The following is a 15901-nucleotide window of genomic DNA, read 5'->3' as shown; positions in this document are numbered from 1 at the left end:
CAGTGAATCTTACATCTATATAACTATGCTCATTATTGCACTTACAACGTATTTTTAATATATGACTGCTCAGTAGTAAGGATATGAATAGCTGTCTGTTTTTTCATTGTGTTTCTAAGAATCTGACCATCAGCCTCGTTTGATCTACATTTGAAATCAAATTGAGAAAAAATTATCCCAAAATAGAAATGTATGCACATTTGTATATGTAATTTACTCATTGTAATTAATGTAAACATTTCTTTCCAGCACATTTGTTCATATTGTACCTCTCTACATTTCCTTGTATGTAATCTAAAAATATTTTTAAAAAGAATGAGACTGTTGTGGTATCCATGTGATACAATAATGAGGTACAATTTACAAATTTTACATTTTTAAAAAAGTACAAATTAATGTAAATTCTATTTCTTCATCTACTCAAAGGACCTCATAACATGGATGAGACCCAGCAACATGTTTCACAAGCCTCCATGGCAAATCATAGTGGCATTAGAGTGGTAGTAGGGCAATCCCGGCACCCTGGCCGCCTGCTGATGCTTCCCATCCCACGTGGGGAAGCATCACTGCTGTGCCAATGCCTCATTGTTTCTTATTGAACACAGAGTGGCCTCCGTGTTTGCAGCAGCAGCGTTCCACCACACTGGTGTTCCAGTTCATCCATGGAGCCCCACCGGAAGTCACCATATGTTGTTTGATGGACAACATGGGGCTCCATGGACAAAACAGGCCAGAAGCCTCCTAGGACACTTCAATTGCCCCATGTGATGAGGATGAAAGTGTTTTTCAGTGAATTCAGTGCTGCTGGTCACTCCCAAATAATTGGCCTTAGGCCGGCACATTTACCTAGGAGTCTATAAGTGATATATATCTCCAGAAACCCCAGCTTATGCCACTATATAAACCTTTAGGGACTTCATGGAAGGTATCATGTAACTCTTTATGCAATGACTCTTGAATAATGGGTGTAGGGGATGACTCAGCCACTGATCAGCTGAGGAAATGCTCCTGGATAACATTTCAGCTTCTCTTGTTTACAAGGGAAGAAGGGGTGGCCTTATGGTGAACCTACAGATTGCTCCATGCCAACATCTGAACTGAGTTGGGTATAGAACTTTGACCTATAACTCTTCTGTTGTTGCTGTATAACTAGAGTAGAAGTGAGCATGAGGGAGGAACTTTCAACCCAAACCCCACACAACATAAATATGCCAGCCAGGTATGTAGCCGGGGGAAGGGGGCTTGAGGGGCTTCAGCCCCCCCCCCCCAAATTCTCAGGGTGGTCCACAAAAAGGCCTTACATTTATTATTTAAACTGTTATGTTTATTCATATATGATCTGATCACCATGCTCAATATATCCCATATGCATGTGGGTATTGGGATAATAATACAAAAGGTTTTATAGGGTAGATCCTCTCTCACTCAGACTCAGCTCCCCCACCCCCACCCCGAATCAAAATCCTGGCTACGGGCCTGATGCCAGCAGAGACAAGGCAGATCTAGGTCCAGAGTGGAGCCACATACATCAGAGAGTCTGCACGACCAGCCTTTAAGTGGCCGGAGGTAGTCCACACTATCTAGTGGAGCAAAACCTAGTTCAGCACTGCTGGGCAACCATCTTTATCATCATCTTTATCATCATCACCTTATCACTATTGTAGTGGTGACCATGGTCATCCATCATTGCCTTTGTTGATGCTTGTTGCTGCTTGATGCTTGCAAAATACCAGCACAGTTTAGTGAGGGGAGGGGGAAAAGGAGAGATCAAATTTTCCTTCCCCCCCCTCCCCTCTTTGAGTCATGGAGATGCTTTTGCAAGTGTCACCAAGACCAGGATTACTTTCAAGTTCTGTGACCACTGCTACAATGGAAAAAAGGTGACAATGGTAGGTGTGAGTCTGGAGAAAGCAAGATGGCCTTAGATGGCCCTACTGTTTACACAGCCCTAAACTGCAGGGAAGCTCTGTTAAGTGATTTTGATCAGTGGAATGTGTGTGTGAATCAGCTCTGTGCATCATTTGAATGCCACAGAGCCTATTACTCCCTGCCTTGGGTTATTTGGCTCATATGGATGAGCCTTAATTTCACCCAATTTTTTTTAAAATGAGCTTACAAAAAAAAAGTCAGCCATACAGTACAATATAAATCAGCATGTCCTGGTGAGGTGATCTGCCCCATACCCCCTTTTAAAAAATCTATCTTGAGTAATTGCATCCTAATCTGTAGCTTCTGGAGCCATGGTTGCCACGAGTGATTTTAATAGCAAGTTAACATTATCTGTAAGAGCCTTCATTTCCTTTTCTATTATAGAGTTTATTTTAATTAAACTGTGATCCTAAGTGATTTACTTTTAAGAAAGAAAGCTGGGAAATTTAAATTCTGATACTTCTGAACAGGGTTGTCTATTTCCACAGGTACAATGTATGCAAAGCTAGATATCACTTGCACAGAAAATTGCCCTTTTCTTTACTTTATATGCATTTAATTTTAAAAATAAATATTCCATGTCCCATTGTATCATAGGACTAGTGAAAACTCATTTTTACATAGATAAAAGATGGAATGGTTCCCCTTCCCTTTTTTTCATTCTCTTGTACTTTCACTCTATAAATTTTGATTGTAAAGCCTTTTGACCAGGAATTTTTTTGAAGCAGTTCTTTTTTTTTTATTCTGTAGAGCACCATGTACATGAGCTACATTCAAGAAATGATAAGAAATAAATTAAAAGTAAAATATATTACAAATGTAATATCACTTGCAACATGTACATTGAGCTGACAAAATTAAAACAAGAGAATAGGCTGCAAAGGAATGAAGGTTTTAGTGTAATGTAATTTTCTCTATATGTGGATTTTATCACACAAGGAAGGCAAATTTGCATTTCAGCTGGACAATTAGCTTTGGTGGTAGTCTGTATCGCATGTCATGATCATTCCACTGGTGGTCTTCCCCCTCCCTATGATTGTCCTGCCCCTCCCTATTGGCAGGTAAAGCCTAACAATAGCTCACATCATCTACCTTGGTGAAATGTGCTGGGATGATTGAAATATCTACTGATATCAGGGGGCAGGATTTCTTCATCTCCCCATCTTCCCTCTTGATGTCCACAAGCTGTCAGTTTATATATATGGTTTAAAAAAAAACCCGGAAATTGCAAAATTGCTTCAACAATGAAAAGGAAAAAAACAAAGAGCGATATCATGGTCATATGCAGAAGATGATTGTAAAGCTTTAATTTATAAATTGACACAACTGCACAATTTAATACATGTGTACGAGGGTTGAATGAAAAGTAATGCCTCCACCTTCGTAACTCCTCAACAGATGGCAGTATTGGTATGCAGCATGTACTGGCTTATTCTGTAGATTCTCCTCTACAGTTCCATTTGGCAGGAAGCCTTAGCATTGAATGGTTGTGTTGTTAAAGTGCGAAGTATGGAACCTTGCGCAGACGGTTGGTCAATGCAACTTAAGCAACATGTAGTCATTGAATTCCTGACAGCAGAAGGTGTCACCCCAAAGGAGATTCATCGGAGAATGCAACCTGTTTATGGTGATTGTATTGCTGTGAGTACTGTGTGTCATTGGGCGAGTAAGTTTAAAGATGTTGAGGTGGGAACATCTGACTGGCATGGCAAACAAACAGTTGGACGTCCTGTGACAGCAACCACTGAGTTTCACAAGCAAAAGGTTGACAGATTGATTCTGGATGATTATCTGACTTCCATCTGTTCCCAATAATGAAAGAAGATTTGCGGGGACATCATTATGCTTCTGATGAAGAGGTTGAGAGAACTGTGAGATGCTGGTGGCGGAAACAGAGTGTCGACTTCTTTCATGACAGCTTCAGAAAACTTGTTCATCGTTGGCAAAATGTATCCAATTGTCTGGTGATTATGTGGAAAAGTTAATAGTGGTAGCTAAACAGCACATTCTAAGGATTATTTCTGCATTTGATTTACAGTGTTCCCTCACTTATCGCTGGGGTTAGGTTCCAGGACCACCCGCAATAAGTGAAAATCTGCAAAGTAGGGACACTATATTTATTTTAATATTTATACATTATTTTAGTAATTATACACTATTTTAACTCTTTATCAACAAATTGTGTGTTGCTAAATCGCCTCCTTCTCCTCCTATTGCTGCTTGGGCTCCTTTTCTCTCCCTTTGGCTTCTCTTTCCTCCCTTCCTTAGGCTGTAAATTTTTTATGATTTATAATAGGCTTTTAGAGTTTATTGAAAAACCACAAAACAGCGAATCCGCGAAAAGTGAACCGCAAAGTAGTGAGGGAACATTGTATTAAAATATTCCCATCCAAACCGACGTAACGAAGTTTGAGGCATTACTTTTCACTCAACCCCTGTATATCAGCCTGGTACATTATCAGTTATATAATGTCTATAGTGGAATTGCTGGTCAATGTTGATGAGGATCAGCCCTGTGACAGTCAATTGCCATACACAGCTGATCCATAGTAACACAGGGCAAGTCCATTTTATGTCAGCCTTGCCCCCATATTATCCGAAGTCAGTGGAAGTTCCAAATTCTACCTCAAGTCAGAGCAAATTCTGTCTCCACTGACTTACGGCCAGTGAGGACAGCTGAGCCAGTCCCAGAAACACCAGAGACACAGAATGCTAGCCTCCTCCTTCCCTGCCCCGATGTCACCGCAGTCCCCAGCCATGACATGGGACCTACCCTTTCTCTATTATGTGCCCTGATGGAGACTACTGGGATGGGAGGGGAAATTCCCTCGTCTCCCTTCCCCCTCCCTCAGTGCCCACAACATGGAGACTACTGCAACATGGGGTGGGGGGGGCAGTTATAATGGCTGCCCAGCTGCATAGACTTGCGTTTAGTGCCGCTGGGTATTGGGGACTCTCTTCTGCCTCTGTGGCAGCTATGGAAGTCCCTGTTGGGACACTTATCAGGGCCAATCCAGAACACTGGATCATCCCTGAAATAAATGTCAGTGTAGATTTGCCCAAAGTTCTATCTCTCTTCCTTTCTTTGCTCTTTTTGAAGAGAAGCAACCATGTGGGTTCGTTACTTTGCCACTATGCTGAAATATACATTATTTCACAAGGAGTTAGGATGTAGGTTCAGTGTACTTCTAGTTTTGACAGTCATAGTTGATAGGCAAGGAAGTTTTGACAGTTGTGGTTGCCAACCAGTCAGCTTCTAAAATTGTATTTAAAAATTCAGTGTTTATATTATATAAGACAGAGATGGAAAACCATTAATCTTTCCAAATGTTTCAGCCAACTGTTTCTATCGGCTCCACCTAACATGGTCGATGATAAGGGATTATGGAGGTTGCAGTTCATTCATATAGGCTATGTGTATAAGGTATGTTGGTTTTCATCTTTAAGGTATTTTATTATGTATGCATATGCAAATACAGGTATCCCAACATTTGGAATCAAAATCCAACCCCCTTCTGATCATGAAGTAGTGTTCTAATTACAGTAGAGTCTCACTTATCCAACATAAACAGGCCGGCAGAATGTTGGATAAGCGAATATGTTGGATAATAAGGAAAGATTAAGAAGAAGCCTATTGAACACCAAATTAGGTTATGATTTACAAATGAAGCACCAAAACATCATGTTAGACAACAAATTTGGCAGAAAAAGTAGTTCAATAAGCAGTAATGCTATGTAGTAATTACTGTATTTATGAATTTAGCACCAAAATATCACGATATATTGAAAACATTGACTACAAAAATGCGTTGGATAATCCAGAACGTTGGATAAGCGAGTGTTGGATAAGTGAGACTCTACTGTATATGGATTTTGTTTAGTTCATGTACCTGTTGTGTAATGATAATAAAGTTCATTTTTTTTCTAATAACAACTATTGGTATTAGGAAAAAAGAGGTAGAATCATAGGTGCAGAATTGTATGAGAGAAACATGATTCTATATAAAAGCAGGCAAGGATTTTGCTTGTTTATTTTAAAATGTATATTTGACCTTTCCTGACCCTGAGGCACTTTATGTTTAAATAGATTTGAAAAATCAAAATCCACACAGTAAGATAAAAGCTTAAACATAAAAAGTTCTAAATCAATGTGTATGAGAGAGGAGAACAAGTGAAAATGAGACCTTTGTGGATGTTATCAGTTGACTAGCTGTATTATGTATTTGCTTTTGTTAGAGAATGCAAAGAGGAATAATTTGCAATCAGATTGCATATGATGAATCATGAAACACATCCTCATCTGAGATGGAAAACGATTCTCTCTTTATTGCTGGTGTCAGCATAATCAATAAATAACAACTCCAGTGGCAGGTAGACAGACAGCATTAGAGCAATGAAAAGAATTCTGATCAGCACAAATAGAGAAAGGACACAACCCCCAGGGAACTTTCCCTGTGTAAGCTCTATCACAGAGTGAATTGCTTTCCATAGGATTGCATGGGAATTGATTTTGCATAACGAGAGTGCTCTGTTCACTCCCTTTAGCTGCATCCATCATTAACCATTAAAATGGGGGAAATGGCTCATGACCTGTTACATGTCCACCTGAATGTGATTTAAAGATGTGGTGAGCATTTCAATAGTTATTATTTGTTTAATACCAACTCTAAAACTGATACAGGAGTGGTTCCATAGAGCACTCCTCCTTTACCCAGTACTAGAAATTTCAATTATAGGGAGAGGCAGCCTACAAGTGTTTCACAACTTTCCTATTAAAATATAATGGCTCACCATTAAAGAGGTGGTGTTTCTCTCCCTCCAGCTGCAAACTTTTTTCCCTCAAGTGAATTTCATTTTGCTCTGGAAATTGACATATAAGCTAACTTGCCTTTGAGCAGCCACTCAATGGGGAGCTTTGGCAGTCAGCATTCTGATGTGGAGTGATAACTTTACATGCTTATTGGAATTCCATTTAGGATAAGTATGTTTTGGAGTGTGGAGAACATGGGGAGGGAGAGAAAGAGTGGGGAAATGGTGGCTACTTAAGCTGGATGATATTCTTGGTTTGTATTTTTGATCAAAGCTGCCCAAAATTGTTAAGAATTTTGGTTGGTTTTTTATTACAATGTTCAAAATTTACAAAGAATGTAAGATTTAAGCTTTCTGAATGTGTGAGATAGCAAAATCGACAAATTTGTCCATCTGAGCACAAGACAGCAAAGATCTTATGACAGGGTTTCACAGCTTGTATCTCCACCTAACGGCGCTCCATGCAGTCATGCCGGCCACATGACCTTGGAGGTGTCTACGGACAACGCCAGCTCTTCAGCTTAGAAATAGAGATGAGCTCCAACCCCCAGAGTCAGACATGACTGGACTTAACGTCAGGGGAAACCTTTACCTTTACCTATTCTCCACCTATGGAGTAAAGTATTGACTATGCTACCTGAGTCATGGATTGAATCGCAAAATTGCTCAACTGAATAAATTGAACAACCAAAAAAGGAAGCATTTGTATAAGCAAATGTGCAACTTCAATGCATAATTGAAGAGGTACTACTGCTGATTTCAACAAGAAGCTAATACACATTAGCCAAAAGTGCATCTTCATAGGTGCAAGAGCAACTCTTCTTCCATGACTTTGAATTGAATGCAGATGTTGCACACTGAAAAAAATGTCCCAGTGTTTTCATAAAAGAATTAGGAATCTGTAAGACCACATCTAATCCATGAATTTTCAGATGTATTTGTATTGATAAATTAGGGTTACCATCTTTTTCTTCTGATAGGTTTCCACCTTGAATGTCTTCTCAATTCCGGAGTAGGTTGATTTATTGTATTTCACCATAGGAGAGGGTTGGAAAATTCCCTTGATTTATTTTTAACAAGGATTTAATAGAATTGGCATTTTTTAAAATAATGGGGAAAACAGGGTTGTTGTGTGTTTTTCGGTCTGTATGGCCATGTTCCAGAAGTATTCTCTCCTGACGTTTCGCCCACATCTATGGCAGGCATCCTCAGGCATTCTCAGAGGTTGTGACTATACCTCACACTGAGGATGCCTGCCATAGATGTGGGCGAAACGTCAGGAGAGAATACGTCTGGAACTTGACCATACAGCCTGAAAAACACACAACAACCCTGTGATTCGATGGGAAAAATGTGAAATTTAAACAGCACAGTGGAAGAAAGTATAACTGACACATCCATTTATCCATAGTGACCAGTTAGTTTTATGGTCCACATGTCAAGCATTGGAAGATCTCAGAAACAAAAGCAAGCTCACAAAGATGGATCCTTGGAAACAGCTTTATTTTTCCTTCTTGCCAAGTAGAATAGAAAGCTAGTTCTGACTAATTCCCACCAAAATGATAGTATATCATGTAGCTAACCCCTGCCCCCCTCCTACTATCTACTTCTAAGGGTTACATTCCATTCCCAAAGAACAAGCTACAATTCCCAGGTTCCCTCCTCAGTCCAAATGGCTGTTATCATTAACCAGTTCTCTACTCCCATTCCAATTAAACTGGCATGGGGTGGACTGAGCAGCTTGTTGGAAATAGCTGGTACGGCCACATCCTGACACCACACTTCAGTGTTCCAGTAGTTTGCATAGCACTATAGTTTCCAAGCTGATGTTGAAATCAGCTATAATGACATATAATAACATCCAAACTGCTGGAAACTGAGCAATTAAACTGTAGCATTCACTGCCCACTAACATTGGATGAGTGTGCATATGTCTTTATTGGGGAGGGGAGGTTGTTATGGTTAAAAAATCTGTTATGTAGAATAATATATAGATAGTTAAAATCTAGAGATGCAAATTTAAAAAATAAATGAGTTTTAAAGTGATGGTAAAAATATATGATAAATTGCTTTGATGATATAACTGACAAAAATTGTGAGTGGTACGCAATCATGATACCAGTTTGTTTGTTTTTAAGTCCCTGTTTCATTATTGAGATCATACTTATACACAATTTCTTATTTTCCTAAAATCATGCAGTGATTTCATATGCTACACTTTGCTCTTGATGAATACCATTTGGCTGTCCCTGTATGGCTTTATGATATGGCTTTGTATAAATTCATTTTTTTTATTTCATCTTACTAATTTGAGAATTTCTAGTCTTTTTTGTCATAGTAGAGCTGTACGTGAACATTTGAATTGTTCAGAGACCAGAATATACAGTAACAAAAACATATTGAGTACTAAATATACAGAAATTCTTCACTGAATCAGTCATGAAGAGCGGTTATCAAAAACATCCAGTCAGTTCATAGCTTGGTACTGTTAGGGATGGCATTGTTGCTGATTGCTGACCTGATGTGACTTCCGATTACTGAGATATGAGCAGAACTGTACTCCAAAGTGAGCTCTGCGGCTTTATAATATGATATAGATGATCCTTGATTGAGTAGAAGAACATAATTCAATTGAAGAGTTCTGCTGACATAAGAGCAGACTTCAAGTGATTTATAAAGAGGAAGCAAAAGCTTGCAATTGAATTACAGGCTTGGTATTCTGCTCAGGACCAGGTATGCAATATGCATGATTATTCTGAAGAGAAAAATCAATGGCGATGGGGGAATTAGTTCCAGAAAACAAGAGAGAGAAAACGGGATGTTTTTAACCATCCAGTCCTGTGGGAAGATGGCTGTCAACACTTCTCAGATCATTTCCAAAGGCCAGTATCACAGGCAACAGCTCCTGATCATATTACAGGTAACTCCTTGTCCACATTTCCATCACTTCAGTCATGACATGTCACCGCATTGATTTCAAATGGTGTAATATTGAACAGAAGTTATGGATTAAAACCCTGATTCCAACTGTACATGATATTCCTAATATAAGAAGCTGCCCCATACTAGAAGTAATGAATAAGTCAATTTCAAGTTCTGATCATTTCTATTTTTCCTGCTCTTCAGGTTCTTATCAATCAGTTTAAAGATTTATTTTGCTTATCTATACAGTTTACAATGTATTTATTCTAAAGCCTCACAAAAATGTATGCATTTGTATGCATTTGTCTTTACACAGCATTGCATTGTTATAGGCAATTTTCAGCTAAATCTACTTTTTCCAAAAACGTTCCTTCAATTAATGTAGATATACAATGCATATACACAACAAGATGAATACGCAGCAAACAAGATCACTATGCTGGCTTTTGTATTGCATCACACGTTTGACACTTTTCAAGTGTCAAGGGCTATGTGATCTATCTGTGAATATTATTCCATACCCATCTCTCACTATTAATTGAGGCAGGGAACAACAACAGATAACACAACATGTAACATAATTTAAAAGCACATATGAAACTGATACATATTAAAATCCACAAATATTTTAAAAACTATAATCAAAATATAATCTGGATAGATCTACCAGAAGAGACTGGTCTTTAATGCTGATTTAAACTCGAACAGCATCTTAAGTTAATGAATCACTTTTGGTAGGTCATTCCACAATCTGGGGATGATGAAAAAAAAATCCTCTTTGTAATAGTCACCTTAGTTTTGATTGAGTGAAGTAGATGTCTCCCAAAAGACCTGGATATACAAGGCAAAGTAGAAACCCCTCACTCTTTTGACATCTTTACATTTTGTGGCACTCAGAAACTTAAAAGGGTTAAATTGACATTGTTGCCACTTGATGCATGGCAAATGTTCAGTACTTTAAAAGTGTAAAATATTGTTACTGTTTCAAATGGTGGAAGAGTCCTCTACAGCACTATTTCTTAAACAGTGGGCCTTGACCCCAGATGGAGTCCCCTTAGCTCTACGTTAGGGTGCCAAAAAATCTGGCAACAGTAACAGTTTTCTAAATGTCATTGAATCTGTTATGAAGTGTTTATAGTAGACTCTGTGGAAGACACTTCAGCTGTATTTCATAAAAAGGAAAATCAGCATATTGGCAAGCCTTGCAAATGCTGGTTTGTTATCAGTAAATGTTTGGTTTTTATTCCCTTTTTATATACCTACAATAAATATTTCTTGGATCAAAGGGTTGTGAATGGAAAAGTTTAAGAAGCCGTGCTCCACAAGATAGCTCTTGCATTCAGAGCAGACAGTACAAGTTAGTGACTTAACTAATAATGAATCAATTCAAAGACCTGAGTCCTACAGTTAATCCCATCTAAAGTGAAATAATTAAATAAAAGTGAATTATGTCTGTCTTGATTCATTACTCAACAATGTATTGAATGAGTGGGCTGTAACTGTGACTAAACAATAGGGTCAGGCCCAGTGTGTTCTTTGGTTGTCAGTAGAAAACTGCCTTTTGCTTGAATAAAGTACAAGGGACAAAAAACAAAAGAAATGTAAGAATGTCCAGTTTTCCTATGTTTGTTCTGGCTGTTTGGAAAAGCATCAGAATAAGCAGTAAGTCTTTGCACAGTAAGATAACCTGGCATTATGAAATTCAAAGACACCATTGATTTTTTAAAGACTTGAATCAAACTGATCAATTTGGATATATCCAGCTAGAAGATTTATTATGTGGATTTGTAGAGAGATCAAGAACTCAGCAAAAATCAGGCTCTTAGTTTAAGCCTGTAGTGGATAATTAGAGCTACATGCTTTTCATCTTATCCAAGCTATATCTGAGTAAATATCTAATCTTATCTTTCTAGCTTCTTTAAACTCAATACCATAAAATAAAATGGATGGTGCCAGTAATTACATTTTCCAAAGTGTACCTAGCAGCCATATAACATATGGATTTCTATATTTCTTGTTCTTAACAACAGAATGGGATTCAGAGTTCAAAATCCCAGTGGAACTGCATCAAGCTTGTAGGAATGAAACACATTTTGATTGCTTCATACTAATAAGATTTTACTAACCCAATTTGCTTTCCAGTCTTAATTAGGAAAAAATAGAGGGTGGGAGAGAATTATAAGTGCTTGTTTGCTGCATTACAAACAGTAATCTAAACAAACAAAACCAAATAAATTTACAAGGACAGGTATTGTTTCAGATGGTGTTGTTTCTTCTGAAAGATGATCTGCACATTGTGCATAATGACTTTGTAGAATGAAATGGCAGAGGCTCAAAAATGAATGAGCAAGCATATAAGTTAGGGACCACAAAGTGTATTTGAGAAAATTTGTAAACAAATTGTTACAGAATAGTGGATATACTATCTATATGAATTTATGTATGTGTGTTTAATTGCAGACAAATTTGTAAATTGCATAGAATGAACGCGACGCTGAATACTTCTGAAATTGATTGAAATAGTGATTTTTCCATCATAACTTTATATCACATTACTACCCCTACACTGCTATTTACTTGCTCATGTGTAAGCTTAAAGTGTGCTATACATATTCAAATCTTCTATTATCCAACTATTTGCAGTTGTCTTTTAAATCTTGGATAAATCTTGCAGTGTGAAGTGTGCAGAGGCCTCTGTAAGCACACCAGCTGTATACTTACAAAGCTTGAATGAGTGAACAGAAATTCTGATAAGCAAGATCAACCTTCTCATTAGGCAAAGTGAAGCAGCCTTCTCAAGTGACTGATTACCAGAATCAGCTAATTTTCCATTCCCTTTCAAGAGCTACTATCATTCCAAAGATCTATTATTGCTTTCTGTAATCCTTTTAAGATGGTTTTCCCACACCCCATGCTATGTCCTGAGTTGATTTTCCCAGACAGTCAAACATCTATGTATGATTCAGACAGCTTGGTGTTTGAACAGTAATCATACATGCACTTGAATCCAGTCATGGCTCTCCTCAATAGACATGGTTCCATTCTCTACTTTTCTACATTTCATTGCTGGTTAGAAAAGGATGTTATCCCTCTTGAGGCCCTCAATAAAATGTTGGAAAATGGAAACTAGAATCATGTTTCCAACCTATCAGTTAGAAAATATTTCATATAATGTTTCACATCATACTGAAGGAGATGCGATCAATTGACTGCATAGAAGGCTGACCACGAAATATTTTTGTTTGTTGGGTGAAAGAACAGGTAGAAGTCCTTCTTCATTCCATGTACAGAAGTTAGTTTGGCATTTGTAAAAAAAAGCTCTAGATTAACATCTTCCAACATAACTCATGGCAGTAGGACCATTTGGGTCATGATAATAATTATAAAACACAGATAGTTTGGTCAATCAACAAGAGGAACATAGGAAGAAGTAACTAGGAGATATCTCTTCACTCTCCCCAGTAATAGGGCTGCCTTTGACTGAACCATGGGAATAATCCAAAATATACAAGGATCTGAAAGACTGCATCCTAATTTTGAGCCTCTATCTGCTCCCACTGGATTCCTCTGCTAATCCCCTAGAACTGGATGTTTGTTCTCAGAAACTTCTCAAGAATGCATTTGGCCATTCTTTAGGTAATTGCAAATTTAAGTCTGTATAAACTTTTTCAAAAGATATGGTCATTTTAATTTTTAGTTTTGGAGAGAAATGCATATACCTCATATCCTCCAACTGACCCAATTTAGCAGAGACAATATTAATTACATTTTTGTCATCACACTTTTTTAGTTCCTTTTACAATGTCCTAGTTTCTCTCTCCTCCTCTCCACCTCCCTTTGTCCTTAGATTATTTCAATTCCTGAAAAATACATACAAAGTGCTGTAGTAGTTTGTTTTCAGTTAAAACAGCACACAGGAGAGGAAAGTAGTGGGGCAAAATTTTGGCTTTCCCAGTAGGGTCAGGCTCTACTGGCCCTTTCCCGAGCTGGTATGTTCCTCTCATTAATTAATTTTGCCATTTTGAACACAATCTGATGTTGCTTAGCCAAATGTGCCCTGACTTTCATCTGTCAAAATGTCAATAAGTTGCCTTTATGGACACTTAATGAGCCAGGAAAGACAAAGGTTCTCTTGATATTCCCTATTAAGTATAGGATCTATAGCTGAATACTATTTCCTTTTCTTTCTTTCTTTTTTTTTTAAAAAAAATCTGTATTGACTTGCCATTTTCACCTACCTCTAGAACACAAGAGGGCAAGGGAAACAAGGAGTCAAAATTGTCAAATAGTGCCCCCAAGAATCCTGGGGCTATGGTTTGCCATTTAAAGCCTATTTCTGGACGTTTTTGGCCTCTTTCATGCTTGAAATAGCATTTATTCCCACATGAATGTATATGTAGTGCTGTCAAAATTATATTATAATGATTTTGTCCTTTTAATAGTATAAAGGATGGTGAATTAATACATAGAAATAATAAGATCCAGATATCCAGGTTAAGAATTCATAAAACTGCTAATATACTGCTACATTTCTCCTTTAAAAGATATTCCTCTTTAATGACAAAGAACTATCCCTAAATATAAAATCAGAGGTTTTACACATGAGTTTTTCTATACTTAACATTATCTTCTATCAGAAGAAGCTATCTCTTTCACTACAATTATGTTGAGATAGTGATACTCGGTAGTTTCTGTAACTTTATTCCCTTTCCTATCAATGTTTTGCTGCAAATGATTCATGAAGTTTAGACTGGGGTTATGTTCCTCCCTCACTTCTATCATGCTTGCCTGAAATACATTCCTATTAAGCAAAGTATTGACTATTAAATTGCTCTCTTGGTTTATATGGTATTGCATTATAAGCCTCCCACTTCTCAATCCATGCATTTATTTTAATTGTGGATTCTTTCATAGGTGGATTGCTTTGTCTTATAGATTCTCTCTCTCTGTCTGTCTTGCTTCCTCCTGCCACTAATGGATATTTTGCTCTGATTGCATGGTGGGGTGGGAAGAGAGATCTGTATTGTATTAATAAAAATTGTCAGACTATTTATTTAATGGGATAATTCTAAAGTTAAATCACAGCTCTCTGCAAAGACATTTCCAAAGCCCTGCTGGGGCCATGTAGGGAGGGAGGGAGAACTAGCAGCATTCTCTCTTTTCCTTGTTCTCTCGTTTCCATTTCTCCACTGTTCTGAGCAATGGAGAAGGAATCATTTAGGCCATAGTTAGCTTAAACAGTTCTCTGTGCTGGAGGTTTAATTGGAAGTGTGATGAACTTTCACTATTCCATCCAGATCATATCACTTGTTCTTCCCTTCAACTCCCAAGCAAGAACTCTGATATCAAGGTTTTAAAGCTGAAGATCGGAAGGAAGTCCAGATTTCAACTTTTCATCCATTATTTGTCTCCACACTCAAGGGATGACAGCAAATATTTTCTATGGGCATCCCGGGATCATAGATGGTTATACACTGCCTTATCATTGAGGATTTAGTAATATAAATCTAGATACATAGAGGCATCATTGGATTGGTCTGACTGTTGGTAATGCTTCCAAGGGCAGTATTAATTTCAGTGCCAAGCTGCCTGGCTTTGCTAATACTGCAAAGACTTGTATCACCACCCCAATTAAGTGTGGTAGAAGAGGAGGCCAAGTAGGGTCATGTTTGTTGTGGAGCAGTCCAATGCCAATGATGCAAGACCATGATATCATGCCATTTCCAAGGCAGGTCCTTTTGTAGGAGAAAGGAGGTAGCTGTCTCCATGATGGCAAAAAACCACCAAGAAAATAATCATAATAACATTAAGACAATAATTTATTCAAGAAAGGAAATATGGACAAATTCCCATGTAATTCCCTTATTATAAGTGTGGCACTGAATAAATATATAAATTGATAAATGAATAAATTAAAATAATTGCCTCTTCTTCTGAATGGTCCCTCCTGAATTGAATTTTCAATGGCAGGCTCTTTGAGGCAAGGATCTGCCACATGTATTTCATAAAAGTTGTACAGATTTATGGGTGTTGTCATTGTTCATGGTTATAGATGGCAATACTTGTTCATGAGCAGAGAACTTCAAAATTTGGATTAGCAATTTTTTTTTACTGTATTTAACTCTCAAAGAGAGAAATGTTGTGCAATATTAAATTATAACATGGCACCTATTATATTTATCCCCCTATACTAGAATTCATTGCAAATTTAAATGAAAACCATTTGAACTATCACAGCTAT

At 37.7% G+C, this 15901-nt stretch overlaps 2 long non-coding RNA genes across 2 annotated transcripts in view; one reads left to right on the top strand and one right to left on the bottom strand.

Annotated features, from left to right (window-relative positions):
* Positions 1-15901, bottom strand: part of LOC134296599 (uncharacterized) — a 443110-nt gene that overhangs the window by 155997 nt on the left and 271212 nt on the right. The gene's annotated exons all lie outside the window — the stretch shown is intronic.
* The window catches only part of LOC134295856 (uncharacterized), a 37814-nt gene that overhangs the window by 4187 nt on the left and 17726 nt on the right, over positions 1-15901 (top strand). The window contains exon 2 of the long non-coding RNA XR_010002437.1: positions 5266-5353. This is a non-coding gene — a long non-coding RNA (uncharacterized LOC134295856). The remainder of the gene's footprint in view (positions 1-5265; positions 5354-15901) is intronic.

Source organism: Anolis carolinensis, chromosome 2 (genome assembly GCF_035594765.1).
Source record: "Anolis carolinensis isolate JA03-04 chromosome 2, rAnoCar3.1.pri, whole genome shotgun sequence".
Lineage (NCBI taxonomy): Eukaryota > Metazoa > Chordata > Lepidosauria > Squamata > Dactyloidae > Anolis > Anolis carolinensis.
Note: the sequence above shows the minus strand (reverse complement) of the source record. Positions and strands in the feature narration are given on the sequence as shown.